Source organism: Octopus bimaculoides, chromosome 2 (genome assembly GCF_001194135.2).
Source record: "Octopus bimaculoides isolate UCB-OBI-ISO-001 chromosome 2, ASM119413v2, whole genome shotgun sequence".
NCBI lineage: Eukaryota > Metazoa > Mollusca > Cephalopoda > Octopoda > Octopodidae > Octopus > Octopus bimaculoides.
The window spans coordinates 117665343-117678893 of NC_068982.1; positions in this window are offsets into that span (position 1 = coordinate 117665343).

Genomic DNA, 13551 nt, shown 5'->3' on the forward strand with positions numbered 1-13551 from the left:
ATATATATTTATATATATATATATAGGAAAGGCAAAAACAATAATAAGGTAGAATGTTAAATTGAAAGCATATTTTAATATAAAGGGGTGTAAGGATTTCAAAAGGATTTCAAACCAACTTTCATTGTATGGCAAATTCTCAAGATAAGGAGAGAAAAAAAAGACAAAAAAGAGGTTTCCGCAAAAAAATAATAAATATATAAAATATAAATATACCAATATATCATTATGTCTTTAAGCTTTTGAAGTTGACTAATTTTCTTGGAAAAACTTGTTGGGATGGTTTATAATGTATATGTTTCTGTGTAGTGTTTCTTTTTTATGAAGGCGGGATGCTTATGTGTCAATCAGAAAATGGGGTAGTAGTAATCAAGAACATATAAATCTCCAGCAATACCGTCAAATTCCACTCAGTGACCGCATAGACTCTTGCGCTACAAATAAAATTCCAAAATTTCTCATTTTCCCTCTCTATCAATGTAATGACAGAATCTCTACACAAGAAAGAATCAACAAGGAGAATCTTTTTATTGAAACATTCCAAACACATCTTAATATGCAAACTACACGGTGAATGTATTCATTTTTCTAACCTACCGCATTAAATCTAAGAATAGACCCAAGCATCCTGTTGACAAAGAATACCATTTCCTGTTTGATGCATAAACATACAGCCTTCTTAACAAAAAAAAAACACTACACACAAACGCATGCATCCTAACCCTTCTAACATGTGTATCCAAAGAAAATTAGTAAACTTCAAAAGTTTAAAGACATTATGATGTATTGGTATATTAATTTTCTTATATATTTATTATTTTTATTAAATAAAAAGACCTCTTTTTTTCTCTCTTTATCTAAACATTTGACATGCAATGAAAGCCGGTTTGAAATCCTTTTGAAATTCTTACACCCAAGTATATTAAAATATGCTTTCAGCATAGCATTTTGCCTTATTATTATTTTTGCCTTTCCTATCATTTCTCCACGTGCAGTTAACACAGCCCCACTATTTACTGACGTATATATATATATATATATATATATATATATATATATATATATATCCCGGTTATGTCTGCAAATGTAGACATATACATATACACTTATATAGATATCTAGATATGTGTATGTATCCATGTACATGATTTTACTAATGTTGTGTAAAAAAATCACAACACCAAATCTTATATACACGTTCATATAATTAAATACATTTTGTACACCCGTTTACATAGATCATTTATTAAGAGAGTAGAGAGCCAGAAAAATAAATCTAGTAGCGTATCCTACATTTGCGTCGCAAACAAGTATACATACAATGAAATATGATATATAGGCTTTCAATGAATCACTTCGCGTTTATTCCCGAAGTGGGAATCAGAATACAAAGGATTGATTACTAGTAATAATTTCAAACGGGTCAATAACATTTGACTGTGTGTCAAAATTTATAATATCCCATTAGCTTATAAGTCATATGTCGGTCATTATTTGATTTGCGGTCAGTATGTATATCATGTGTGTTTCAAATCACATAAGTGATGGACTCTATATTGTTGGCTCTTGTAGTAGTTTTTCGACTTAGCAGTAGTGGTGTTGTTGGTGGTTAATTCTTGTCCAAAACTTATTCGAGTGGACGTTATAATCGACATTTTACTATCTTTCGATTTAGTTATATTGAAAAAATTCAAATCAGATACTGCATTATCGGTTGTAGCCTTGCCTATTCAAAGCATGGAAGGGGAGTTTCACGATGACTTAGATGTTATTTCTAGTAATGTGTTTGATTATCAAGTAGAAAATGTCCTCATCTGTTTAGCGGAATATGGAATCATTATTAAAAATGGACGCATTTTTTTGTATTCTTCACCTAAGCAATGTAATAATGCTAATATTTTGAGGTTTCTTGCGCTGAACTTGAATATGTCTAGTCTCCTGGAGTAAGTTATACCTTTATATCGATGTGAGCATGTTCAGTAGTTTTTTAGAATTGCAGAGAGCAAAACTAACGCTAGATAACAAATTTCATGTAGTTTGCATAACGTTAACCATAGACGTGCGTGAATTGCTTACAGTTTCTATATATTCCAGTGAATATTAACATCCTTTACGTAGAGTAGACTGTAATTTTAGAAAGGTACAACTCACCGTATTCTAGTCCTGACATTCAGAAATAGGTTGCATAGAGCAGCAATGTAATGAGGGAGATTATTTCTTGAAAACGTATTTAAGATTTGGTTTTAAGAAGGTGTGTATATTTCATATACCAACGATAAAGCCTACTAGCAATTCTCTCTTGACACATAAAATATATTTCTAGAAAAAGAAATTGTGGCTAATTTGTGTTATTGACAAACAACCAAAATGACAGCACAACCTTTTAGCAATTCCTCACTTTCATACGAACAGCAAGTACACGTCTCTTTAAACGCCTCACATCTCACGCCACTTGAACTGGACGCTTTGACTTAGACATGGACAACTAAGCTATTGCTTAGTTTAACATTGCCTTCTATCATATAAACAGAAGCGTGCATATATTTACCTCTTCCACTGTATGCTACGTTAAAATGTCTGAAGATAACTATTTAGCCAAAAGGTTAAAATAGTATCACCTATGCCATTGTATGTGATACACTTATTGATTTCAATCTAGGATATAAGAATATCAGCTGCTTTCCTACTAGTCATTCGCAAGAACCTATAATTTCTTGTTACATATGTCACTGCAAAATTTTACTCTTTGGTAACCTTTTCAAAGTCAATTTTATTTATGATTGCAAAGGATACGTATCTCTCGCTGTTAGCAATACTATATAAATAGAAAATATTATATTAAAGAATGTAGGTGCCTGAAATCTAAACAAATATTGATGAAATTGATAAAATTGTTAATCGTTATGAGGCTAGACTTAGTTGGGAAATATATATATATATATATATATATATATATATATATATATATATATATATATACACGCACACATACACATACACACACACACGCACACGCACACGCACACACACACATACACACACACGCACACACACATATATATATATATTCTCATTGCAGAATATTGAACTGCAAAAACTGAGAAAGTCTTTCCTAATTTATATGTTTTCAGGGTACGTTTTTCGTTTACTAAAAGCAGTAATATCATACCCGTATCCGTATTTTCAAATGAATAATCATCTGTCTCGGGAATACATATAATAATGAAATAAATATGGAGTAATCTAATTATGTGACTATACACAGCAAGCATTCCTGTGTAAATAATATTTTCCTTGAAAGCTCACGCTATAATTTGCAGAGAATTACAGAAATGTGTTAATGATATTTATTTAAGTGGGATGAGACTAAATACTAAATATCGTTTTCAAATCTTAGCAAAAGGCCTGCAATCTCGGAGAAGATCGTTCAGTACCCAGGTGGTACTTATTTGAAACACCTGCACAGATGGACGGCAAAGTCGACCTCGGCAGAATTTGAACTCAAAACGTAAAGATGGATGAACCGCCGCTAAGCGTTTTACCTGGCGCTCTAGCGATTCTGCCACCTCGTCGCCTACATGGGACCAAGCATCAATATATTATAGACTCGACAGGAAACTCATTATGTATATGACCAATTCTAATATCAACATTATTTTTTCTCTAGCATGATTACTGACCGTCGTAATTCGACAGATTCCGATTTTCTTTCGAATGTAAATTTTCTTTGTTATCTTGACACCACTAAAAGCTGACCAGACCTAAGAAAGAGTGATATTTTCGAAGTCTGATAAGCGGGACCCATTTAAAATTTCTTGTCTTTTCACAGATCAGATACGAACGTTGATATAGCTCAATGGGTAAGCTGGAGAGCTGATCTCTAGCTTTTATGAAATCTGAGACTCGGGTTGTTGTGGTTCCAAGAGAACTGTTTTAAATCTTATGTTACATTGTGAAATTCTTCATGCGCTACCCTGATATAATGGAAGAAAATTAGGGAATGATAGTTTCTAATCTTGGTGACTGATTGGAGCAAATAATTTGGTGCCCGTAACAAACAATACACACAGCTCAAAATATTGTTTTCTGGTTTATCTTGAAATTCGTTCAACTTCACGTATATCAGAACTGTGAGATCTGAATTTGCATATTTTCCAGGCAGGTAACATTAATAAAGAGGGACAGAAGGCTAATGTTTGCACTTGTAAAAAATATTTAGATTTATTGAACGTAGGTGTGCCTTGACAATTGTCTTATAGCCACTCTGACATCTTTATTTATTTCAAAAGTGATAGAAGACTTGCATCTTAGAAGATCATAGTTGAGCTGTAACTTATTGACGGAGCCCGAAGATTTAAAACACCTTAAATAGACCCTGTTTGATGATGTTTTTGTGATTCCAGTGCTCAGAATATAGAGCTTTGGTCGAAAAAATACATTAGTGATATAGCAGCGATTTATATAGAATATATAGATAATTTCATAAATATATGATAAAGTTATTTTTATGAAAATATTACTTATCCGGATAAGGTTATATGTATATATTATGACTTAGATTACTGTTCAAGGTTTCGCTGTTTCATAATTAAACTAAAAATTGTAATTGAACATTGTTTCCGTATACCATCATGATCGATAACTTTGTTCCTTGGTGTTACCAGGGGACACTGAATCGCATACAAAAGAAGAGTGAGACGGTTTGTTCGATATCATCTGGCTGAAGAATTCCCCTTTTACCTCATTACGGTAAGTCGTCCTAGGAGCGTTAGCCCTGACGAGTAAAGCGATTGTTTTAGGCTTGTCAACATGTGCTTTATATGGGTGTTGAGAAATGTCATGTTTCAGTTGTGATTTGCAAAGCCGAATCCTGAGGTTTTGTTTTCTGGTCGGCCGCTCTAAAATAATTTGTGAATTCTTCTCTATTTCGATTTCAGGATAATTCAGTGAACATATTGTTTTATTCATTATTGTAGTGTCACTTTCCATCTTTTATTAGAGATGAGCATCGTTGCTGGTTATTCTGGTTGTTGTATAGTGTTACATTGCTCTATGCTGCTCTTCTTCTTTGAGGGTTTTTTACGTATAAATATAGTTCTATTTAACCGACCGTAGTATTGCGTCATCAGGTTGTTCTCTTTACCGAGCATAAATAAATGGAAAGATGATTTGAGGGACTTTCTCATCTCCCACTTGGGGCAAATCAAACCTAATGCATTGTGCTACATCATTACTCGAGAAACACACTAACTAATTTCAATGCTAAAACTTGACTTTTAAACTACCGAAATCTTTCCATGCAGATTCACGGTTTGATATCTGCAGTAACCTCCTCCCCTCTACACTTCTGTTCCTCGTCATTTACCTCTTTAATAAGATATGTTAGAAAGAGAAAATACGTTATAGTAGGCGAAAGGGGGCTGTGCGAGGTCGTCACTATTCTCCTTCCATTCAATCATTAGCGACTCCATGCATGTAGAAGGAAAAATTACAGTATGCAGATTACTTAAATTCTACACGTTTCGAATCACGATGCTTCCATATATTACAAGACAGGAAATATCTTACAGGGGTGCCACAGATTTCTTATTCTTAAACGAAATACTTCATAGTTTCAAGTGTTTCTTTTTATCAAATATAAAAGTTTAGTAAAACTTAGTTTTCCTAGTCTGAATTGGTCAGTTGACATCCAATTGTTATTTGATCATCATAACAGAAAAAGAGTTTGTCGCAATAAAATCTATTCCCACCTCAAAATAAAACGTTATACGTAGTGTTTTTCAAAACATAAGTTCTAAAATATCGCAACATTTTTTCTTTTGCGGGACTCCTCTATAAAATTCCTCTGGAAACTCTCTATCAATGACGTAATATATTTCATTATATAAGTGATGAGGTGTTAGAATCTCCAGTGCTTTGGTTAATCAGTAGAATATTCTTTCAGGAACTTTTTCTCATCCTCGCTAATGAATATTTCGATATACGTAAGGGAAACTAGAATATTTCCGAGGGAAATAAATACACTGAATGAAACTTTCACTGAGAGATATATTAAGAGTAAATATTTGTGTGTGCGTTTAATGAGAGATACTATTTTACTAATATTAGCCATGAACTCACCATGTTATGCTCAACCAACGATGTAATAACACATATTAGTAATCTGTTGTCAAGGTGTTAAACCGTTATCAGTTGAAACAGCGCCAACTTGAAGTAATGTTTACGATAGTTTGTTACAAAAATACTTTCCGGCAAATTCTCTCCGTTTAGTTTAAATGTTGGCATTAATAATAGCAGCCAAAATTATTTCCTTCTTTCGACACAAACACAAATACACACTGATCAGAAAAAACCTTGCATTTAACACATTCATTGACTAATAACTGTTGACTTATCACCTTAACACATTACTGTGTTCACGTTGCAATCGCTTCGGGGAAGAGCAATTAAGTTTCATTATATTTTGAGTGTTTCTATGGAGCGATATCATTCTTGGTCGTTATAGAAATTGAAGCAAGTAAGAGCAAGCTTTGTGAGTTTAATACAGCCAACTTGAATTTTATTACTTCAGGTAATTGACCCAAAAGAATGGCTGGAATTCCTAGTGAGAGGCGATTTAGACAAAGGGAGTTGTATTTATTACTAATATTGAATAGAATATTTTTTGTATGACCTAATCAGGAGGACCAGACAGTTCCCATTACCATGACTAGAAATTCGACACTCGTGAGGTCGATGGTGCTGTCTACAATGAAGTAAGATGCCTTTAGCGGAAAAAGAATCTCATTGCGCCTACATTTTCTAATGTAAGGGATGCAAACCGTGTAGCTGTTGCATGTTTCACGAAACTGTTGGAAGACAGGTGTTGAAGTACTACATAAGTAGCTAGTCTTGAAGAGATGTTCACATCTACGTGTAAACCTCTTTGGCGTTTTGGTTTTAACGGTATTGGCTATGTAAATTTTCGGTAGGTTCCAACTTATGCCTATCAGACGATGACAGAAATGAAATAAGGAAAGCATTCTAGTGAAGAAATGACACGCACGTTGTTTAATAATTTTATTGGGGATATCCTGAATAAGATACGCATAACATTTGCGAATCGGTTGAAATTTCCCTTTTCGCTGAAGAACGAAATCTGGCGTTCATTGTCAGTGACTTTTTCAGTGAAAGGAAATAATTTTAATGATTGTAAGAATTGATTTCATAAAAATATTAATATAAAATCTCAACGGGAAACACAACAGATGTTCTGCGGTAGCATACAGAATTGGATGTTGTAATCGCACATGAGTTTTTCAACCGTGCGTACTGGGCTTTGTCATCATAATCTACGCAAGCCTGTTTGATTACGTTTCGAAAGATTTTAGATTTAGAAGAATTACGAAGAAACGTAGCCTATAGTAAATCCTTTAAAAAATAAAACGAGCGAAGAGGAATAATGCAACAGAGATGTAATATGTATTTAAGAAAAAAATTAAATGCACTGAATGGCGTATCGAAATCCTAATTAGTTGTAATCTCATTGGAATATCTTTTGCTGAGGAGCGAAAATAAACTGGTGGAAAGTGGTGCATCGATCAAGCGGCGAATGTTCTACACATCGTAAAGAAGTTTGTGATGAGAATAAATTGAATAATGTTTAAAATTCCAGTGGACAAATGATATAAATATTGTAAGTGATAAGGGTTGATATAAAAATGCTAACTCTTATTGTTTTGAAGGTGCCTACCCCTTATCTTTGAGAATCACTAACAATTTACCGCTAGGTGTCCGTATGTTGCCTGCAGTGAAAGGGTAATATCACTTTCAGTACAATACCTCTTACTTTATTTCACGTGAATAAATGGGAACATAGTCTTTCATTGTTAACTACATTGGTTTACAATTCTTTGCTTGGGGTGGGGATGGAGGTTTAGGCAAGAATATAAATAGGTGTTTTTCTTACTAATCTTGATGATGTCAATTCAATTTTCTGATCAGTTTTCCTCTATCACATCTAGATTTTGTTTTTGCTTTCACAAATCACGTTATAAATGTACTACATATAAACTCAAAATATAATGTGGTTATTGAATCTGTTACAATAGCATATTACAGAAAAGAAAACATAGATACGGAACATTGACGGAAATATGTTACTTTGCTAATACAATATTCAAAAATCATAGTAAAGCAGTTAGAAGTGAGTTGTTTTCCACGATCTTTTGTACCTGCCTGCGGGATGTCACGCAAGAGCATCCAGCAAAAGTCCTCCATCTTGCTGGAGTTCAACTTGCCTTGGTAGTTGCTCTCCATCTTAGCAATATTTTGGTATAACATTTCTCTATGCTCATCACTCACTGCTCCGAGCTTCGGTGGAGGAAGATGAGGTGGGAGAGAAGAAAATAAATTTAGAGTTGCATTCGGCGACCCATATTCTGATAAGACTGTAATAACTTCTCGATACATTCTTGGTAATCTAGTATCCATGTGTTACCAAAGAAACCATGGTAGACTGACGTAATTGATTCCCATGTCCTCAGTCCCTTTAATGCAAGAAGCTCCTGAAAGTCCTTATCCTTCAGTACCTCTCGAATCTGCTTAGCAGAACTAAGAGCTGGGAACAGAGTGCACAAATGTTGGAAGGTAGCACCATTTTTGTCCATGGCCTTCACGAAATTGTTCATTAAACTCTGCTTCATATGCAGAGGAAGAAGAAACACCTTCTTCATGTCCACCAGATGATTTTTCTGGACATTGTGTTCACCAGGCACAAAAGTGCTCCTAGATCCGCCCCACCAAGCCTTCTGCTTGTAGTGCTTGGATACGGCCCGACTGTCCCAGAGAGAGGAAAACGAACAATAGTTTGTGAAGCCCGCTTGTGTACCCATAACGGAGGCCAATGACCTTGAGGTCCCCGCAAAAACTCCACTGGTACTGGTTGTACATGACAGCTTCCAAAAAGAGTTTCATATAGTCATAAAGTTCCTTCCGATGGACCGAGTAGGCAATAGGAATGCTCGAGTATTTATTCCCATTATGCAGAAGTGCAGCCTTCACACTTCGCTTGGAATAGTCTATGAAAAGAATCCAGTCTGAGGGACTGTATGGGAAACCAAGGAAGGTGAACATATGTGCAGCAACACAACCTGTTTTCCATGTCGAAGAATGAAACAAAGTCCTGGTTCCGTGTCCTGAATCTGGTGATCCTTGCATCTGCTATGGCCAGGTTGCACTACTTGCACAGATACAAATCATGGCAATGTCATTCAGGTCATCCTGCGTGATCCGGTGGGGCTCATTGCCACTTGCTCCTGAATAAACAGAGACGTTGTTTCAGAAGAGAACAACTCTGGCAGAATCTTTCCTGAAGGCATTCATTCATCTGATGTAGGAAGAAGATCCTTATTTGCTGGGGGTGTAGGCACAGATATATCACTTGAGGGAAGGTTGGAATACTTAATCTATTTTCTAGAAGACACATTGAAACTCTTATATTTGTTAGACAAAAATAACAACCATTTGCATGTCTTCGTGACTCTCTCCAGACCATCGGGACAGCAAAGTTAAAGGCTGACTTTTTTGCAGTTAAACCATGCAGTTAGTCCGCCTTAGCAGGATTTACGACAGCTGTGTGGGGACCAGTATTGTCCTGATCTCCAATTTTACAGTGAAAATAATGAAAGTAAGCAGTTCGCAGGAGCGAAGTAATTGTTCAGCGTTGTGCAACTGTCGTGAAATCTCCCCATGCGTAGCAGAATGAATTTGCCTTTTTGATGCATCCTCGATGTTTTGAAGTGTCTGAAGTGTAGAGATACATATCATATGTATAACAAAAATCTGGAAAACAAAATAAAAATTGATCATATATATATATGGTGAATTGTTGCAAAATCATAATAATGTATATCTCAAAAACTGGAGGTGATGAATGAAAACTGGTTTTGCATAACTGAAATCAGCACCCCAAAATTTGTCTAGAACAGCTTTCTTTATGCTTGCCTCATATTCTCTGTAAACCAGTGCTATCTTTCAATTGTCTATGCTTCCACTACATAAGTTGGTGAAAGTTTGAGAAGTAACTAGATCAGTTTTGATAATCTTTTCCTTAGACGGTGGTTGGACAATCAACGTTTTGTGGAAATAATAGTTTGAAGGATGCTATTGCTGCTCCTAAACAAGATCATGTAACTGTGCACTGTCAATTAGAACTACGGGGAAGCAATACTAGCACATGTTGTAGAACGATGTCAAGGTCAGCTATTAGACCAAAAGACAACTTTTCCAATTCCAACAACGCAGTGAAGAATTATATGTTTACAAACTTTAAACTGATATGGAATGAAATATTTATTTCTACTGTTGGCATAAGTCCTAAATATTTTGGTGAATGAAGGGGAGGCTAGTCGATTATATCGACACCAGTGCAAAACAGCTACTTCTTTCATCGACACCGAAAGGGTAAAAGGCAAAGGAGACCTTGGCAGAAGTTGAACTCGGGACGAAAAGATCGATGAAATGCCGCCAGACATTTTGTGCGGTGTGCTATCGATCCTACCAGCGTGCCACCTGATATGAAATGTAATATTCGAATATATTTACTCATATTTGCCTTTTGTTTTAATTTTGTCAACGTGTGACAAATTAAGGAATAGTTGCAACCGTCTGTCACGATTCCAGAATTTCAATACTTTCCTTATAAACATAATCTGATTTTTTGTGTAATCCGATTCAATTGATCATGTTGATTTCGATGAACAGATCAGAAACGTTACATTTTGTTAAATATACTTCAATATCTGTGAAAATTCAATTTCAGAACATAAAATGTATTATTACAAGTGAATCAGAAATCGATCCACTGAATGCTCATTCATCAAGCAGTATGACACTCACTTAATTGGAAAATACTGAGTAGTAGTGCAGACTAATATGACACTTCAGCAAATTATTTGAGCAAAATCCATTTCTTCTTGATTAAAAACCTACACCCAATAAACAAAACTGAATATATCACGCAACAGCGTAAGACATTATAACAGATACTAAAAATGAAAGAAAAACATGGACAAATTGGTTGAAGGAATGTTATTCATATACATAAATTTAGTCTTGGTTTCGGATACTTTATTAGATAATATATCAATCGAATATTTCATAGGAAGAAGCTAAATAATTACAAATGGCAGGTAATGCAATTTGCTTAAGAGACCTGCGAAACTAGAGGAAAAATGTATTATTAGATTGCAGAAATAATGTGAAAAGTTCAGAGGTACTAAAATAGTTATGTTGTTATTTACAGAAAACTAATGCACAAATATTTATAAACATATAGCTAATGCATATATGCCACAAGAGTTACTTTTTAATTAGATGACGAAAAGATATGGCTATTTTTTTATAGATTATTTGACTGGTATCAAGATAGGAGCAGTCTATCCTGTGACAAGGGATTGTCATAAATAGCTGCTCTACTTTGTGCCTCCTGTCGCAATGTGGGTTCATCTGGTATCTCAAAAAATACCTCTAAAATGCACTTTCAAGACTTCCATATCAGCACCTCGCAAAACCTGAGGTTGTTTGACAGAATGTTGAATATTTCATGACCCTCGAAACACAAGTTGTTACAATACTGGCCCCTTATTCTAGATGGACTAGACTTGATGTTTGGTACAGTGCCATTTATTTCTCGGTAGTTAGTGTAGTTTTTCTTTCTAATGTTGCGAACTAGACCTTCCAGGTTCTACGATATGTATATCACTCAATATGATTCACGCCTCCTCTCGAAATATTAAACTTCAATTCCTTTAACCTCTCCGCCATCTCATCTGTTTCACTGAGGTACATTTCATGTAGTGACGTTGACTTGCCTCAATTGCCGCCACACTTGCGATGACAACACTTGGGAACAATTATCTAGACTACTGAGAAAGAAAGTTCTCTGTAATTTTGGTATTATTTTCCCTGCTCAGCGTTGCCATCTTGGTAATATCGACAAGGCGGGTACTGAAATTCCAGAGTCAAAGTCGTTGTGTGACCTGAGAATCCACATGATCCTCAGGTACTGAAATTCCAGAATCAAAGAAAAAAACCTTACTCTGAAAATATGTTATACATAAAAAATAATGGCACATTGAGACGGAAAAGAAGAAACGTTCCTTCCAGACATACTAAAGATCCAATACAATACTGGTTTCAGAAATTACACAACAGAGGGAGCAGACCCCACCTACACACTCTCCAAACGAAAACAAATTAATAGTCTGCCAGGACTCTACTAGCCATAACACAGCACCTTAAATATAGGAGTATAGAAATACTATAAGTCTACATCCAACTAAGGTCAACTATCACAAACCTAGGCACGTTATGTTGACATATACAGTATGAAGTAACAATAAAAATATAGAACAGACAATGAGACAACGATACTCGAAAGTTATAAGATATGGTATGCCACAAATATATATCAAGTAAGTAAAATATGGTGACATGTCGGATGCAGTTGAGTATTGAGTGTGTATAGTCACAGAAAATGTTCTTTGGAAAATGTTCTGGTTCCATGTGGCGAAAAAAATGGGGAAAGAATAAGCAGCCAGTGAGCGTGCTTAAAGGTTCTATCATTACGAATTTTCAGAATTATAAACTATGCACCGCTTTCAGTTAAATCTTGACTTTCTCTCTGTACGCAGGAATAACTAGTAGCATTACTGGTTTATTATTGAGCCGTTTTTACATTTGAAGAAAGTATTTAGTAGAATTATTTTTCATAGAGTAGTAGCCGCTGCTTGAATTCAGTGTTGACCGTTTACCTTAGTGTCAACTTATTAACTGTGTTAAATAAATATAAACATAAAAATTATAGCGAGTTACAAATCTGGAGTTTGAGCAAATTAAAAGTTGTAGCTAGTCCCGTCATTAGCAGGTACGTAACTAACTCGAATATGTTTCACTTTTATTAAACATTATCTGCAAAGACTAGAAGTTTTACATGAATTTATCAGATCGTAGAGACCAATATATAATCATATTTAGTGATGTAACACTAACGGGCGGGATAACTCCTCCCTAGTCATAACTTTCTATTCAAAAGCCGGTGGACACTAATAACACACAGGTCATTACATTCAATTTTATGCAGGTTTATACAGCTAAGTGTGAGCGTCAGAGTTTCAGACAACATTGTATAAGATTGTTTCATTGCATTTGACATCGTAGGAATATTCCATTGGAGCTGTATAAAAGTCTGTAATTAAATAGTTGGATGGATCATGTTCATTGCATTTGTGATGTCTTTGAACGAGTCTCCAGCAACAAATGTTTACATCAGCAACAGGCTTGGCATTAATTTTTAAACAATTTAATCAAAACTTTCTGCTTCGGAAAGGCTGTAAAAGGATTTTTCAAGGTTATATTTTAATATTTTCCCCTGTGGTGATTGATTAATATTCACATTTCGACACCTACACACGCAGGCACACACCGAAACATACATATATGCACACACATGTATTCCTAAACAAATTTTTGTAATGCATATACATATATCTATATGTGCATATATATATA